Consider the following 16,894-nt stretch of genomic DNA (forward strand, 5'->3'; position numbering starts at 1 on the left):
AAGAATATAGTGAGGGATTTAAGTCAGTGATACTTGTTTAGCAGGATCATGAAACTTAATGAGCCTCTTCAGAACTCTGTGGAAAGAAGTGCCGGTGGCTGCTGGCTAAGACATAAATCTGGGCTACACCAGTGTTGTCCCTGAAGTCATCTACTATAGACAGCATTTTCTTCTCCTAAATTTTCTGAGAGGAAAATGACAATAAGCACGTCATGTACTGATGTTAGAAAGGTCTCATTTTGCTCAATGTTATTCTCTCTGCGATTGTTTCTCATTTCTACAGATTGTTGTAGTGGAACGACAGCAACAAAAAAAGCCCCTGACTCGTGGGAGAGAAAAGAAAGAGGCGTTTTTCACGCGCGTCCATGTGAAGAGACCACCAAACAGGCTTTGTGTGAGCAATAAAACTTTTAATCACCTGGGTGCAGGCGGGCTGAGTCCAAAAAGAGAGTCAGCGAAGGGAGATAGGGGTGGGGCTGTTTTATAAGATTTTGGTAGGTAAAGGAAAATTACAGTCAAAGGGGGTTTGTTCTCTGGCGGGCAGGAGTGGGGGTCGCAAGGTGCTCAGTGGGGGAGCTTTTTGAGCCAGGATGAGCCAGGAAAAGGACTTTCACAAGGTAACCGCATCACTTAAGGCAAGGACCGGCCATTTTCACTTCTTTTGTGCTGGAATGTCATCAGCTAAGGCAAGGACCGGCCATTTACACTTCTTTTGTGGTGGAATGTCATGAGTTAAGGTGGGGCAGGGCATTTTCACTTCTTTTGTGACTCTTCAGTTACTTCAGGCCATCTGGGCATATACGTGCAAGTCACAGGGGATGCGATGGCTTGGCTTGGGCTCAGAGGCCTGACAGCATTAGTGATAAAATATGAATGTGTAGTCCTTCATTAAAGGTAGGATAATACCTTTTGATCATTGGTCGGTGTGATTTTCTTGAATCCATGGTTGTGTTCATGAACCCAGAAATGGTGATACAGGAAGAAGAAAGACTAGAGAATGCAAAGGTAAAATATTCAACATTAAGAGACTATTTTAGAAAAATTATTGAGAATAGTTGAAGACTAGTTGGAGATTTGTGCCCAAGTTAGTAAACAAGTTAGGCAAGGAACACAGATGCACTGGAACGTGCTCTATTTAAAAAAAAAAAAAAAAATTACATCTTTTGCCATTGCCTCATCATCTTCATATAATCCAAGAACTTTACTGGGGTCCAGGCTTTCTTAGCTACTGCTGTTGATGTATTCAGGAAAAACCATGTTAAATGCTGCAAAGAATCTTAACCAGAAGACTGAGTATTTTTCTGGTCATTCTTGCTGGGAAACCTTTAGTGACAGGAAGTTGTTTATATTCATTCAGTAGCAGGACACTCCTCAATAACTGTGTTCCAATTCATTTCAGGTATAGAAACTCGAAATTTATTTATTTATTTATTTATTTCTGAGATGCAGTCTTGCTCTATCACCAGGCTGGAGTGCAGTGGCGTGATCTCAGCTCACTGCAACCTCCGACATGCTTGTTCAAATGATTCTCTTGCTTCAGCCTCCGAGCAGCTGGGATTACAGGCATGCACCATCATGCCCAGCTAATTTTTGTAGTTTTAGTAAAGACAGGGTTTCACCATGTTGGCCAGGATGGTCTGGATCTCTTGACCTCGTTATCCGCCCGCCTCAGCCTCCCAAAGTGCTGGGATTACAGGTGTGAGCCACCGCGCCCGACGTAAAGATTTAATTTTATGAGGGCTAACAGTGCTCTAATTAGGAACTTATTTCGAGCTGCAAATGCTTTTCTAAAGTTTCTAAGTTTTAAATATCCATTAGTGAGTAAGTAATACTTTGTTTATTGGGTTCTTTCTCTGTATACAATGAATTAAGTCAAAGATACTTTTTCTTTGAAGTAGAAAACACAAGACAAACAAATGAAAATAAACACAAACCCATTATGGGCTCAGTGTAAATTAAAAATAAAGAAACATGGAACAATAGAAGAGAACTGATATTTAAAATTACAATTCAAGAAAAGCTTTCAGAAATCAAAAAAGACATAAATTTACGTATTGTAAAATTTCACTGGATATGTGGGAAAATTTATTCTAAAAAATCAGTTCTGAGAAATATTATAGTGGGTCTACTGATTTGAAAGATAAAATATAAATTCTCAAGGCCTGTGCTGGGGGGTTGAGGGCAGAGGAGAAGGGACAAGAAGAAAATAAAACTGAAAAGAATTAGACTGATGTCAGACTTTCCAAAAAAAAAAAAACATACAAAGAAAGCCAGAAATGTAGCAGAGTTTTATTTTTTAAATTTTAATAAAACAAATGTAAGTGCAGTGAGGCTACCAAGATTCATCATGAATCAATACAAATATTGGCTGTTATTTTCAACAGATCTCCAAAGAAAGAGCAGCAAATGTGGAGCAAACTCAAAACGACCCTGAGCTCCAGTCATCCATGTAAATGGCTACACAAGCAACATGTTAGCACCTCTTCTCCCCACTACCCAATGTTGAGCTGAGTCCGCTCAGAGAGGTAAGGAGAGGATAAAGAGGAATGTTTTCCTCCAGAGCCTTCTTCATGTCTGGAGAACTGTTAGATGTTCTTTTGGAGAATGGTGAGTGCGGATTAATGCAGTTTGCATAGGTTGTAGGGGCCTTTGATCCAAGCTATCTCTATCAGAATCTCACCACAACGCAAAATTAGCTGAGCAAATTAATCATCACTGGGCAGAGTTCCCAGACTCATTTGTGGCCTCCTGAGCTACAAGTGGAAAGAAGGTTCTTCTGCTGATAAAATAAGAAGTAATGACTATCCTGGGGCAAAATTCAACACAACATAAAATAAAAATCAATAATAAGACATTGTTACATTAATGGAATTGAACTATGATTATTCTAGCAACTCAACTTTCTTACCAAGTAGACGTTTGTCATGGGCTTATACTCTTTATATTTGTTTGTTCTGTTTAATTATTATTATTATTTTGTTTTACTGTTTAGATGGCCACAGCAAAAGTCAAGGCCTGAGTGGTGAAACATCATCTTTTAAAAAGTTATTATGCAAGATATTAAATTTCCATCATGTACAATGTTTACAAGAGGCTGACTTTTTAAAAAATTGAACTCATCTTTCTTTATTAAACGATTTTTAATAAAAAATCATTGCTTTTAATAAAAACATTTTAATAAAAATCATGATTTTAATAAAAATCATGTTGCTTCATTTTATTTTTGCAATTCCTGGATGAAGTAATAACAGCTAACACTTTTGCAGACTTACCACATGGCAGAAACTCTTTTTCTTTTTTTTTTCTTTTGAGACAGAGCCTTGCTCTGTCACTCAGGCTGGATTCCAATGGCGTGATCTCGGCTCACTGCAACCTCTGCCATATGGGTTCAAGTGATTCTCCTGACTCAGCCTCCCGAATAGCTGGAATTGCAGGTGTATGCCACCATGCCTGGCTAATTTTTGTATTTTTAGTATAGACGGGGTTTCAGCATCTTGGCCAGGCTGGTCTTGAACTCCTGACCTCATGATCTGTCTTGGCCTACCCAAAGTGCTGGGATTACAGGCGTGAGCCACTGCCCCCGGCCTAACTCTTCCAAGGACTTTGTAAGCATTAAAACTTTTAGCTCTTCCAACAACATAGTGAGGGAGATGCTTCCATATCTCTCATGTCACAAATGAGAAAACGGAGGCAAAGAACAGTTAAGCTGTTTGGTTAGGATCAAACAGCTGAGAAGTAACACAGCCAGATTCCATGACTTATTCCCTGCTCCAAAGTGACTCTGCAGAAAGCAGTACAGGCCTTTCTCTAAAGAAGTTAGTGATGCTCACACAATGTAGAAATAAAACCGTAAGACCAAATTAGACACCTGACAATTGAGACTTCCAGTTGCTAGGTGTCCAGATATTTTTCTGAGTACAGAGAGCCTGTGATTTGAGGGCAGTGGCTGTGCCCCATGCAATTTTGCATAATTAGCAGCACTTTTCACAAGATTCAGAATAAACATTAACAGATGCTTATTAAATCAGTTTTGCTTTTTAGCCCTCTTTGACTTTATTTTTTAGTGAGTCTGTCCTGTTTACTCATGTCCATTTGACCCTGCACCTGCCTGCCTGGGTGATTGCAGCCCTGGACTTTCTAATTTACCAATTCTCTGCCACCCATCCTGGAATGACTTTTGCAGAGAGTGCCCTAGCCTCTAAAATCATTCCTCTCTTTAATTCCAGGATTAGTTGGGAAGAGATAAGATTTAAAAGGCAGGGAATTTAATGTTTTACTTTCTGGAAAGTTTTGTTGCTGTTTGTCCTAAAGAAGATTTTCATGAGTCTCTAGTGTTCAGAGTAAAGCACAAAAGCAGGGTGACAAAGGGATAAAGATTTAAGCAAGAAACCATCTCCCTAATTTCTGGCATCAAGCAGTGTTGTCAGCTCTTTACTCTGCCTGCATGGGTAAGTGTGGTCCCATGCAAAGAGCAAGTTGTAAAAAGGGGCCCTGTGACCTTCATTCCTTTTTGATGGCAAACAATCACTCAATCTGGATTAGACTCTGACTTACTACTCTGCCCCTTCCTCTAGGCTTGGCTCTTACAAGAATTTCAAGATCTGATTGCACAGTGCTGGTTGCATTTTCCTGACTATCCAATGCTCCTGGACTTTGTGGATGCTGTTCCTCTGTTTGGAATAACCTTACTCTTTCCTTCTCCCTACTCCACCCTTCATTGTCCTTTATGAAAAGTGCTGGGCATGAGCAAACTCCATCTCACTATGAACTCATCAGGCAGCATCAAATGTCTCTCCTCTGTGCTCACATCAAATATTTATTCCCTAAATGTCTCCCTAGCAACTAGAGTGAGTCCCCGCTTCATAAAATGACAAAAAATTGCCTCTGTATATAGTTTTTAAACTTATGTAGAATGAGAGTTTTAATTTGATTTTTTTCACACATACTTTGCCTTATATTTGCAATTTTCTAAATTCGAAGTATTATCTCTTTCAAGCTGTATGGACACTAAATTCTTCTTTAGTGTCCCACTCTGTGTAAAACAATAGAGTGGGATTTAAGGAGGATTCTTTTCTTTTACTGCATTTTATAAGGGAGGGAGAGGATAAAATCTCAAATTGCTTAGAAAATTAACTCAAATATATAATTCAGTTTGCCTATTATGAGCTGCTACTAAGGATATTTCTAGTTTTGAAGATGGGATAAGAAATAAAATCACAAAATATATTTTAAATATCGTGTATTTCAATTTAATTCTCTTAAATACTTATTCAGTATTTACTATAGCCCAGGTACTATTCTAGACATGAGAAATACAGAGCTAAATAAGAAGTTCACGGTGGAGATTAGGAAAAAAGGTAACAGTGAATCTGATTTAATATTTTGTAAATATAAATTTCCCAAAAGCAAATTAACCAGTAATGGATGCTAACCTATAATGTATTTTAAAGTCTTTAAAAACTCATTGTTTCTTGTCATGTTTACAAATGACTATGATCCTCTATGACTTCTAGTGTTTGTGCCTTTCTAAACAAGAGCCTGTACAGCCTGGTTAATTGCAGATACTTGAAGTGGATCAAACTAGAAGATTCTGGGAATGGATAATAGAATAAAAGGAGAATATGGGACAGTGAGAGAAAAGGTTGCATAAAGAATCTGTGCCCTGATGAGGGTCTTTAAGTAATCCCATTAATGCTGGTACAGCAAATCAGGCTAGGATTTGGCTCCTGCATGTGTCCTTTCAGATGGATTATTCGTTATCTTCAGAACATCAGAGAAAAAGAAAAGGAGGCCAGGTTAGAGGAAAAGTGACAAGTGTACAAAGAAAAGGAAGGAAGGAAGGAAGGAAGGAAGGAAGGAAGGAAGGAAGGAAGGAAGGGAGGGAGGGAGGGAGGGAGGGAGGGAGGGAGAGAAAGGAAGAGAGTGGAGAGGAAGGAAGAAAAGTATCCCTTGGCCAGGCGTGGTGGCTCATGCCTGTAATCCCAGCACTTTGGGCGGCCAAGGGGGGCAGATCACCTAAGGTCAGGAGTTCAAGGCCAGCCTGACCAACATGGCGAAATCCCATCTCTACTAAAAATACAAAAATTAGCTGGGTGTGGTGGCGAGTGTCTGTAACCCCAGCTACTAGGGAGTCTGAGTCAGGAGAATCACTTGAACCCGGGAAGTGGAGGTTGCAGTGAGCAGAGATTGCTCCATTGCACTCCAGCCTGGGCGACAAGAGCAAAGCTCCATCTCAAAAAAAAAAAAAAAAAAAAGTCTCTTATGAAGTGTACTCTTGTCATGTATTCCTTCATCTTGAAGTCAGTACTTTCCATTGAGCCAGTATCTCTAACCCTTCATTCCCTCACATTAGCACTACCAAACTCTTTTCAGAAATGTCTTCTCTTTTTTTGTCAGTCTTAAAGTTCAGTTTTGTTTCCTATGCTTTGGTGCAAAGAGATAAATCTAACTGGAGCCTATTTGTTCAGGTGGTTTGGAACAAGTCCAATGCGATGCCCTCTTCCGTGGAGACATGGCTGAACATTAGATCATTCTCTCCTCTGTTTCACATGTTTTTTGCAGTCGTCCAAGCAGCAACTATAGCCACTCTTAGAGAGTGCAAGGGGCACTTCTCCCCAGTGGTCTGAATGTTTTCATTCCATGTCCTATGTGTGTGGTTAGTCCTTGCCACAGACAATGCTATCTATTTATATAGAAAATCATTTTCAATCCTAGTATTTATCTGAGAATGACCTAGAACTTCTAGAGAGTATGCTAACTTGGTCAGAGTAAACATATTTTCTTAGGAAGCAATGCTTACAGGGGTAATTGTACTTAGATTTTCAGATGCTTTATTTTATTAGCAGAATTTATTAGTAAAAAAATACGAGAAGGGGAGTTTGGTAGTCTTAATATTCAAAGAGATGTGTTGGCATGACTGAGAATCTGGCAATTTTTCAAGAAGATAAACTGCTTTATTGGAATAAAAATTGTGTTTTTATTCCAATAGAACTGAGTAAAAGCTCAACATCCATTCACAGGTTTAAAAAAAATCAAGTTAATAGATCTTGGTCTCTAGCTAAGACATGGTCCATTCTGCTCAGATTTTATTTATTAGCGTTTAAATTCTTGCTGAAGAGAGAATTAATCCCAGAGCCTGAGGCAACTTTTGACCTGTAACAAGTGGCCACAGCTGTGGGAACTGGAGGACCACCGTGGCTAGGATCAATCATATTTCCTTATGTAAAATAAAGATAATCCATGTGTGCTATGGCCATCATAATCTCTTAGATTAGCCATCCTAATATCCATTCTGGAATTAGGCCTGCAGAATCAAAGAGTTATTTTTAGTCTGTTCGAATAGCAAGGCATATACTATTCTGGGTAAGAAATGAGGATGATTTCATCAAGTGAAGGGAAACCAAACAACTTTAATCAATAAAGCAGGCATATTTCATATGAACTGTAGTAACACAATGTTTCGAATGTGGTGTACAAGTTATTTGGATGAAATTCTGAACTTGGCATCCCTCTACAGCATGAAATTTTGGCAAATTCTTTTCTTGTTTTCCATTACTGTTAGGAATAAAAAGTATGCAAGAGGAGAATATAAAAGAGAGATAAATTCACTTGTAATGTGTTATGAGTTCCAATGAAATAAGTATAATTTCTTGTTGTTTTTCAGTTGTTCCTCTGCCCTGGACAGTTTTTGCCATCTCCAGACTTTGTGGGATCCTTTGATCTATTGGAATAAAAACACAATTTTCTCAGCATTTCATGATTATAAACTCACCATATAAACATTATAGTGACCCATATAACGTTGGTAACCCTGTCTTTAAGATAAAGTAAAATCACTTGCCTGAAAATTTTGCCATCTCTAAATTATGATACTCTTACGTAGTAGAAATCATTTTTTTTTAAACAGGAAATTTTTGTTAAATAAATTATGACATTAACATGAATGCTTAAGTGGGTTCAAGTGAAACCAACCTTATGATTAAATGCTATTAAAAATGTTTTCATATCTATTTCAGATTAGTTGTTTGTTGTTTCTGAGACAGAAGTCCTAACCAAATGTTAGTATGAAAAAAGCAACTAGTCCAACTTTAGATATTATAATCAGAAGCAGATTTCTCTTAAATAAGAGATAAAATATAAATGAAATATAATTATTGTGTAAAATGCAAGTATAACATAAAAAGTTTTCATTGAATTAATTCATCATTTTCAGTAAAGTTATTTTAGTACCTACTATAAGCCAAATCATAATATTTCTCTGCATATATTCTTCTCAAAACTTCTCACTGCCATTAGAGCAAACTCCAATTTTCTTTCCATGTCCTTCAAGTTCTAACTTGACCACATGCTTCTCTTGAACTAACAAACAAATGTATAGATGTTTCTATACATCTCCAGAGCCCAGAGTTTTCACTTACTGTTGCATCTCTTGGCAACACTCTTTCCCTGCCCAACCCAGCCTCCAACTTCTGCTTTTTAAATGATTGGTTATTTTTCATCCTTTACAATGGAATCCAAATATCACTCCCTCAAAGTGGCAGTCTTTGACTCATCTAGTTTCTTTTTCTATTTCAAATTTATTTGATAGTTTATTGGTTTAAATAGACATCTAAATATATGAACATATTATGATTGGTTGCTATACCTTACATATCTCTTAAGCTACAGGTCTTCTTCCATCTGTCTCATTTTATTTTCTTGCAACATATTACTATTTATTGAAGAACGTGAATCAATTGCTCTATAGTGTTTTCTGTGTCTACATTTTAATGATTGTGTCTCTGTCATTTTGTTTAATATTTGTGGTCTTAATTGCTTTTTTTTCTGTTAAGTACTTACATTTTTTTCTTTCTCCACATTCTGGATTTTGTACATAGTGTATCCTGTATACTGAAACATGCCCATCACTCAGTAGTTTTTTAATAAGTACGTTTTGCATGTCCTAGATGCTTCATATATAATTGTGAAGAGTTATAGTTTGGTCTTTAACAGGGTATAGAATCTCTAATGAACAGGACACAGTTTTCGAAAACAAAAACTTCAAAGTCAAATGAAGGTGTATTTTTAAATCTACGTCACCATCCAATTTTGCCATATGAACAATGGTTTCGTATGTATAGTCATAGCCCTGGCAATGTACTTGAGAACATGATTTCTCTCCATATAAAAGTAAAAGAAAAATATACAGCCCATATATATTACAGAAAAAGAAAATATTTAGGTTTGGAAATTTTTGAATAAAATCACGATAGATTTACAATGTCTCATTATTCCTAGCATACAAAAGTGCTTTTATTCTTGGTTGCCAATTTTGTGAGAATCAAGCAATCCTCACGTTTTAGAGATTGCAAAGTTTTCGAACAAGTGTTTTTACTTTATCTTAAAGACAGGGTTACCAACATTATATGGGTCACTACAGTGTTTATCTTGTGAGTTTATAATCATGAAATGCTGAGGAGTACCTATTCTTATATTGTTGAATTCATAAACATTACTTTTAAAAACATAGGTCTTAATAGTATTATTTTTAAAAGGAGAATAAAAGGGTTGGGAAATAGTAATAAAAGTATTGCTACCTTATACATTGAAAGTTTATGATTCAAGCTGTGTTTATAGTTTAGCAAATAACCAGATAATGAATAAAACTTTATTTAAATGCTTAGATGATTTGATGTAACAATATCAAATAGATATCAGATATCAAACATGTTTTTAAACTTCTCTGATTTTCTCATCCTTAGAAATGAAACTTCAGCAGCTTTCAAAACAATAAAATAAAATCAAAATATTTAAGCTGTTATTTTAATTCTGTTTTGTTATTCTCTACAAAGATATTTTAAATTATGTCTTTGCTCATTTTTTTCTTTCTGATTTCCTCTTTTATTCCATCTCTACCTTTCAAAACTTACTTGAAAACCCTATCATTTCTATGTGGGAAGCATTTTCTCAATTCCTCCAAGGGATTATGATCATTTGCTCGGTTCTTATAGCACCAGGTGTGTTTCCAGTGTTCCTACTCTGTCCAGCTCTGTTTTATGTATTTGTCACAAGTAATAAATTTTAATATACCTGGGAGCAGGTAGTGTTTTTCATCCATCTTTGCATCCCAGTAGTACCCAGCATAGATTCCAGGATGCCATTTTCAGTAAATCTTCATGAATCAAATGTCCTATGACTTTAATTCCAGGAACAGTATAAAAAAGGTCAGATCTTGAGAACTAGCTGGAGAGAGTCAATTATGGTTGACAAATGCAGGGCTGGTAACTATAGTTCCTTTTATGAATAAAGCATTTATCTTTTGGGTTCTGATAGCAATAGGAAAAAAAATACTAGAAATTTAAAGCATTAAATTAGTAACAAAAGAACTGAACATTCCAGTTGATGTAATTTGATATTATAACCTATTAAATATAAAATAACTTAAATTTCCACAAAACGCCTCAATACCTTGGTGACTTATGAAGGAAATTTCAACTCAGATGAAGCAATTCTTTTTCAAAACAAAACTTCTGCCATTTATTTATCATTTTACTTGTTAAATTACATGCAGTATAACCAAACTTTTTTTTTTTAATTTTTAGACATCAAATACACAGGTAAATAAAAATTGAGCCCCTCCCTTGGTCTTTAGACAGAGCATGAAGCTAAATCAAATGTTTCACCCAGAAAAGTGGTTGAAGAAAAGCATGTCTAAAATTTAAAAGTGTTCAAGATTTATCTCAAACTTTAGATCTTGGGGACACACATCGTTCTCAATAGGATCCTTTTTTTTTTTTTTTTGAGATGGAGTCTCGCTCTGTTGCACAGGCTGGAGTGCAGTGGCGCGATCTCTCGGCTCACTGCAACCTCTGCCTCCCAGGTTCAAAAGATTCTCCTGTCTCGGCCTCCCAAGTAGATGGACTACAGGTGCCCACCACCACACCCAGCTAATTTTTGTATTTTTAGTAGAGATGGGGTTTCACCATATTAGCCAGGCTGATCTCGAACTCATGACCTTGTGATCCGCCCACCTTGGCCTTCCAAAGTACTGGGATTACCACACCTGGCCTAGGATTTTTTTAAGATTCAAGTTAGAGAGATATCAGAATCAAATAAAATGAGCAAGACAGGGATGTCTTGAAGGGATATAGTGATAGGGAGGGGTGTGTATCTAAATGGAGACCTGAATATTCCATAATGACAACACAGGGATGAGGACCTTGAAAATGGTTTCAGAAACTATGATTATAGTTTTATTAATAAACTAAAAGTGATCAGTTTTTTCCTGTAATTACTATTGTCCAGAAAACATTACTGAATATGTATTTTATAGAGAACAGAGGGTATATGGTTAATCAATATATCAATGAATTCAATGAATGACAGAAAGTTAAAACCAGTCATCTGGTTAAATGAATTAGATACCTGTAAGAACTGGAGGTCATTATGTTCTTTTAGTGTGAAGAGTAGTCTCAACCTCTCTTTCTTTTTAATAGTAATACTTTATTTATTTATGTTCACCTTTTATTTTAAGTTCTGAGGTACATGTGAAAGTTTGTTATATAGGTAAACTTGTGTCATGGGGTTTTGTTGTACAGATTGTTTCATCATCCAGGTATTAAGCCTAGTATTAATTAGTTCTTTTCCCTGATCCTCTCCCTCCTCCTATCCCCCACCCTTCCCAAAGGCCCCAGTGTGTGTTGTTCTCTTCTACATGTCCATATGTTCTCATCACTTAGCTCCCACTTCTAAGGGAGAACATGTGGTATTTGGTTTTCTGTTCCTGTGTTAGTTTGCTAAGGATAATGGCCTCTAGCTCCATCCATGCCCCTGCAAAGGATATGATCTTGTTCTTTGTTTGTGGCATAGTATTCCATGGTGCATATGTACTTTTGCATCCATGTTCATCAAGGATATTTGCCTGAAATTTTATTTTGTGTGTGTGTCTCTTCCAGATTTGGTATCAGGATGATACTGGCCTCATAGAATAAGTTAGGGTGGAGTCCCTCCTCCTCAATTTTTTGAAGTAGTTTCAGCAGGAATAGTCCCAGCTCTTCTTTGGACATCTGGTAGAATTAATCTGTGAATCTGGTCCTGGGCTTTTTGTTGTTGTTGGTAGGCTATTTATTACTGACTAAATTTAAGTGCTCATTTTTGGTCTATTCAGGGATTAAATTTCTTCCTGTTTCAGTCTTAGGAGGGTGTATGTGTCAGGAATTTATCCATTTCTTCTAGATTTTTTAGTTTCTATGCATAAAGGTGTTCACAGTAGTCTCTGATGAAATAAGGGACGGATGGAATAAATTTTTACATCTGTGGGTCAGTGGTAATATCCCCCTTGTTTCAGATTGTATTTATTTGAATCTTCTCTCGTTTCTTCTTTATTAGTCTAGCTAGTGGTCTATCTATTTTATTATTATTTTTTTCAAAAACAGCTCCTGGATCCGTTCATCTTTTGAATGGTGTTTTGTGCCTCAATCTCCTTCAGTTCAGCACTGATTTGGGTTATTTCTTTTCTTCTGCTAGCTTTGCTCTTAGGTCTCTAGTTCCATTAGTTGTGAAGTTAGGTTGTTAGCTTGAGATCTTTCTAACTATTTGATGTGGGCATTTAGTGCCATACATTTCCTTCTTAACACTGACCTAGCTGTGTTAGATTCTGGTATGTTGTATCCTTGTTCGTATCAGCTTCAAAGAACTTCTTGATTTCTGTAGAATAGGCCTAATCTTTATCATTCTTCAACATTGTATTGATTCTGGACCTTAGTGTATGAAACAGATTTATAAGAAATGAGACCAAATAAACTATTAAAATGTGTTGTAAACACTAGAAAATTATTTCTTCTTCCAGAGTGCTTACCATTAGAAAAATATCATATTGTTATAATCATTGATTATGTTGATTATTTGCCACCTCTCACACTAGTATATATTAAATAGATTAGCTTAGAAAATGGTCCTTGTAAGCTTTGATGTTTTTCCCTTTTCTTGGCATTTTTCATCACTTTAAGTTAGACTTACATTATGTCTCTCCCAGACTTCCATAATCATTTCCTAATCATTCCCCTTGCTCCTAGTGCACTCCTCTTCAAACATTTCTCCGTGTTGTAGCTGGAGTTTTCTTTCTTAACATTCAAATATAATTATATCACTCCTCTGCTCAAAATTTGACTCTCTCTCTGTCTGACTCCGAACACTCCACTCAGAATAAAGAACAAACTTTGAGGTGTAGCAATTATCCCTGCTCAAGTAACTCTCCCTTGTAGCCGCACTAATCTATTTACTGTTTCATCGAAAATTGACTGAGGTGGGGCGCGGTGGCCCATGCCTGTAATCCCAGCACTTTGGGAGGTTGAGGCGGGTGGATCACTTGAGGTCAGGAGTTTGTTACCAGCCTGGCCAACATCATGAAACTCCGTCTCTACTAAAACTACAAAAATTAGCCGAGTGTGGTGGCGTGTGCCTGTAGTCCCAGCTACTCAGGAGGCTGAGGCAGGAGAATCATTTGAACCCAGGGGGTGGAGGTTGCAGTGAGCCAAGATTTCACCACTGTACTCCAGTCTGGGTGACAGAGTGAGATTCTGTCTCAAAAAAAAAAAAAAAAAAAAAAGAAAAGAAATATTGATTGAATATGTCCTCTTTCAGATACTATGCCTATGCTTTACATGCATAATAATACTTATTTCTTATAGTGGACACTGCTGATGTCCCAGCCAGATCCCTTTATTGGCCCAGTTACCATCGCCAGTTGCTGTGAGAGCTAATAAAGATATGTGAGCTGCTAATAGCTAATAGAGAGGTGTCCTCCATCAAATGGGAGCCACCTCATTTTTGAGGTTACACACTGCTCACTCTCACCCCTTATTTTACCCCCAGCCAATGACTTACTGACTAGGTTACCAAAGTCAGCCATCTTCCTCAGGCTGGGACCAACTCTGGATATTTCATGCCCTTAAGCTTCCCATGGGATTAGACCGAGGCTGAAGCTCAAGTTGGGACCGTATTCTTACTTAACTTATATTTTCCTGTTTTATCCTTGATTTCCATGACCCTTCTGAAAACTCTCTCTCTATGAACCCCTGCCACAGGAACTTGCTCGTCAGGCTCTGTCTCTAGGAAACTTAATCTAAGACAGATAGTCTTCAGGTGAACCTAAAGGTGGTGGTGGTATTATTATTGCTATTTTATAAATGATAAAACTAAAGTTCAAAAACAATGTAACTTCTTCCTCTGTTCTTTTATAAAAATTAATAAATTGTTTAAAAATACACAGGAAATTTTACTATAGTGGGTCACAAGCACAAATGACTTCAGAGTTGAGGCATATAACATGTACATGTATGAGCTTAGGAATAAGACAATTACCAGTGGAATAGTTGTTGAAACTGAATCTCAGATCACCGCAAAATCCACTCAGATTTTGTGTTTTTAAAATATTTTTATACTTTATATTATCATATTATTTATGTAGTTATAATATTTGCTCTGTTTGAGACAGTACACTAAATGATTTAGTGTGTGATCTGTTTGAGCCTCCCCTCTACCACGTAGACCAGGCATTTGGGGTAGACATCTCTTTCCTCCTGTGGCCTTGTGGGCAGAGCTTACCTTGTATTGTCATGGCTAACAATGGCAGATTTGTTCCCAGCCTTCCTGTGGCTAGGGATGACCATGTGATCCCATTCTCTCCTTCAGAACCCTGGAAATGAGTCTTTTCCCCGATTAAAAAAAGAGGAACAAAGAAAGATGTCAAATAAGAAAGTGCAAGCCATCATTTCTGGCTTTTCTGTGAGAATGTGATATATAGATTGCTGCATCCAGTTTCAGACCACAAAGGGTGACAATGACAGCACAATGGGAATGGAGAGCAGAGAGGTGGAAGGAGCCACGGCACTGGAAGATGAAGCTGGGCACAGGTACTGAACCCACTCAGGCTTCATTCTTCAGGTTTCTTGTTACATGAAACAAATAATAGAAAACACTCTTGTTTGAGCCACTTTTCAAACAGGAAAACTGTTCTGTTACACGCAGCAAAAAGCATTGTAAATGATATAATAGTAGAAAAGTAAGCCTCAGAGAATCTTAGTATCTTGACTGATTTTTGTATAAGTGGTAAGTGGCAGTGTTACCGTTTAGACTCAGGTGACCTGACACTTCTCTAGAGAGGATTTTTCTTTCCATTGAACATATGAAGGCATCCACATTTTTGTACAGTTCTCACTAGGCTTCTTCTAAATACTAGGTTGACTGAAGGGTTCAGAATGTCTGAATTTCTCAGTAAAATAGTATGTATAGGGAAGGATTTTCCTAGAAGTACAGAGGATGAGCGAGCACCCAGCTCATTTTTATGCACTATAAATTTGAAAATAAATCTTTGTCATCTGAAGTAATGGGATCTCAAAAATAACACACTTTCCTACCTCCTGTTCACATTTTCCTTGAGGAAAAAAAAGAAATATCCTATTTGAGTAAAGAGCAATGTAATCTGGATGTTGCTACTCAAACTTTCAGGATATAGGTATTATTTTCCATACTCAAGAGATTTTCAGAAGGCACATTTAAACAATCTGGAAAGTTTATGTCTTTACTTCAGCTAATGCAGTATGTAGAAAAAAGTGAGGACAAGAGTATTTCCCTAAAGAGGTCTCCAAATTGTCTATGGGAGGTAAACATGTACAGATTCAAATAGAGATTTGTATAAAATTACCAAAGAAGGCATATACATCAAATAATATTTTTTGGCAAGTGTTTTCTGTTTAAAAATTTGGGTTTGGAAGAGTGAATCATGTTTATGATCAGCTTTGCATTCCACTGGAGTTTTATGTGTCGATTGCAAAATGCTTACTGGTTCTTTCTGAAAGATACCTCTGGATGAGGCTTGATAATGATGGTCTTATCACTACAGTAAAGTGCCCTTCTAATATATCACAGATAATTACTCATGTAGCAGAAAAGCCAGAAAATCATAAATACCCAAGGGGATAAAATTTAAAATGAAGATATTTGTTACCAAGATTAAATTAAATTAAAGCAAATGAAGTATAAACATTTGATTATTTTTTGAAAAGTTCAGTGATTTCCTAATCATGAGGTAGGAATTATTTCCTCTGGGAACATATCAGAAGAATTTGAAATCTTTCAAACTAATTTGTCTGATAAAAAGTAGGACTCTGTCTTTTATAGTTCTTTGAAATTTAAAATGGATTACTATATGCATTTTCTCATTTGATTGTTATAGCTTTTCTGTAAGGAATATAGACTAAGGATTATTATTTCATTATTTTACAGATTAGGTAAATGAAACAGAAAAAGGATACTTGTCTGGGATCACAGTCAGTAATTGGAAGATTTTGGTCCAATCCCTAGAATGGTATTTTACTGTTTTTACAAATGTCACTGATAGAAGTTGTAAGAACTGAGTTTGAAAGGAGCAGAGTTTTCTGCAGTTTCCTGTTTGGGGTAGTTAAGCAAAAGAGGGGCGCTTTTTAATATTTAATAATTTTTTTTAGAAGGAGTCTTGCTCTGTCGCCCAGGCTGGAGAGGAGTGGCAAGATCTTGACTCACTGCAACCTCCACCTCCCGGGTTCGAGAAATTTTCCATTTTCATTATTATAGAAAAATACAGAGGGCTAAGAATCAATTATCCTCTCCTAAAATTGATAAAGGGGAAAAGACAACTAAGAAGAGATAAAATCCTATCATAAACCGGAAAGATTTTATATCTTGATCTCAGTGATAAGTATATAGGGTATCTGCATGTGAAAAATTATCAAGCTGTATGTTTAAGATCAGTATACTTTACTAAGATTTATCTTAATAAAAATGTAAAAATAAATGCATAAATATACCTATACATGTATATGTACAGGTATATTCAATGTGTATTCACATATGCAATGATTACATGTAGAACTTTTCT

General features: G+C 36.6%; 1 long non-coding RNA gene across 1 annotated transcript in view; it reads left to right on the forward strand.

Moving 5' to 3' along the window:
• Positions 1-287: 287 nt before the first annotated feature.
• LOC129526632 (uncharacterized) overlaps positions 288-16,894 on the forward strand; it is a 36,162-nt gene continuing 19,555 nt past the window's right edge. The window contains exons 1-2 of the long non-coding RNA XR_008671322.2: positions 288-394; positions 2,385-2,525. This is a non-coding gene — a long non-coding RNA (uncharacterized lncRNA). The remainder of the gene's footprint in view (positions 395-2,384; positions 2,526-16,894) is intronic.

The sequence above is a fragment of the Gorilla gorilla genome, chromosome 15 (genome assembly GCF_029281585.2).
Source record: "Gorilla gorilla gorilla isolate KB3781 chromosome 15, NHGRI_mGorGor1-v2.1_pri, whole genome shotgun sequence".
Taxonomy (NCBI): domain Eukaryota; kingdom Metazoa; phylum Chordata; class Mammalia; order Primates; family Hominidae; genus Gorilla; species Gorilla gorilla.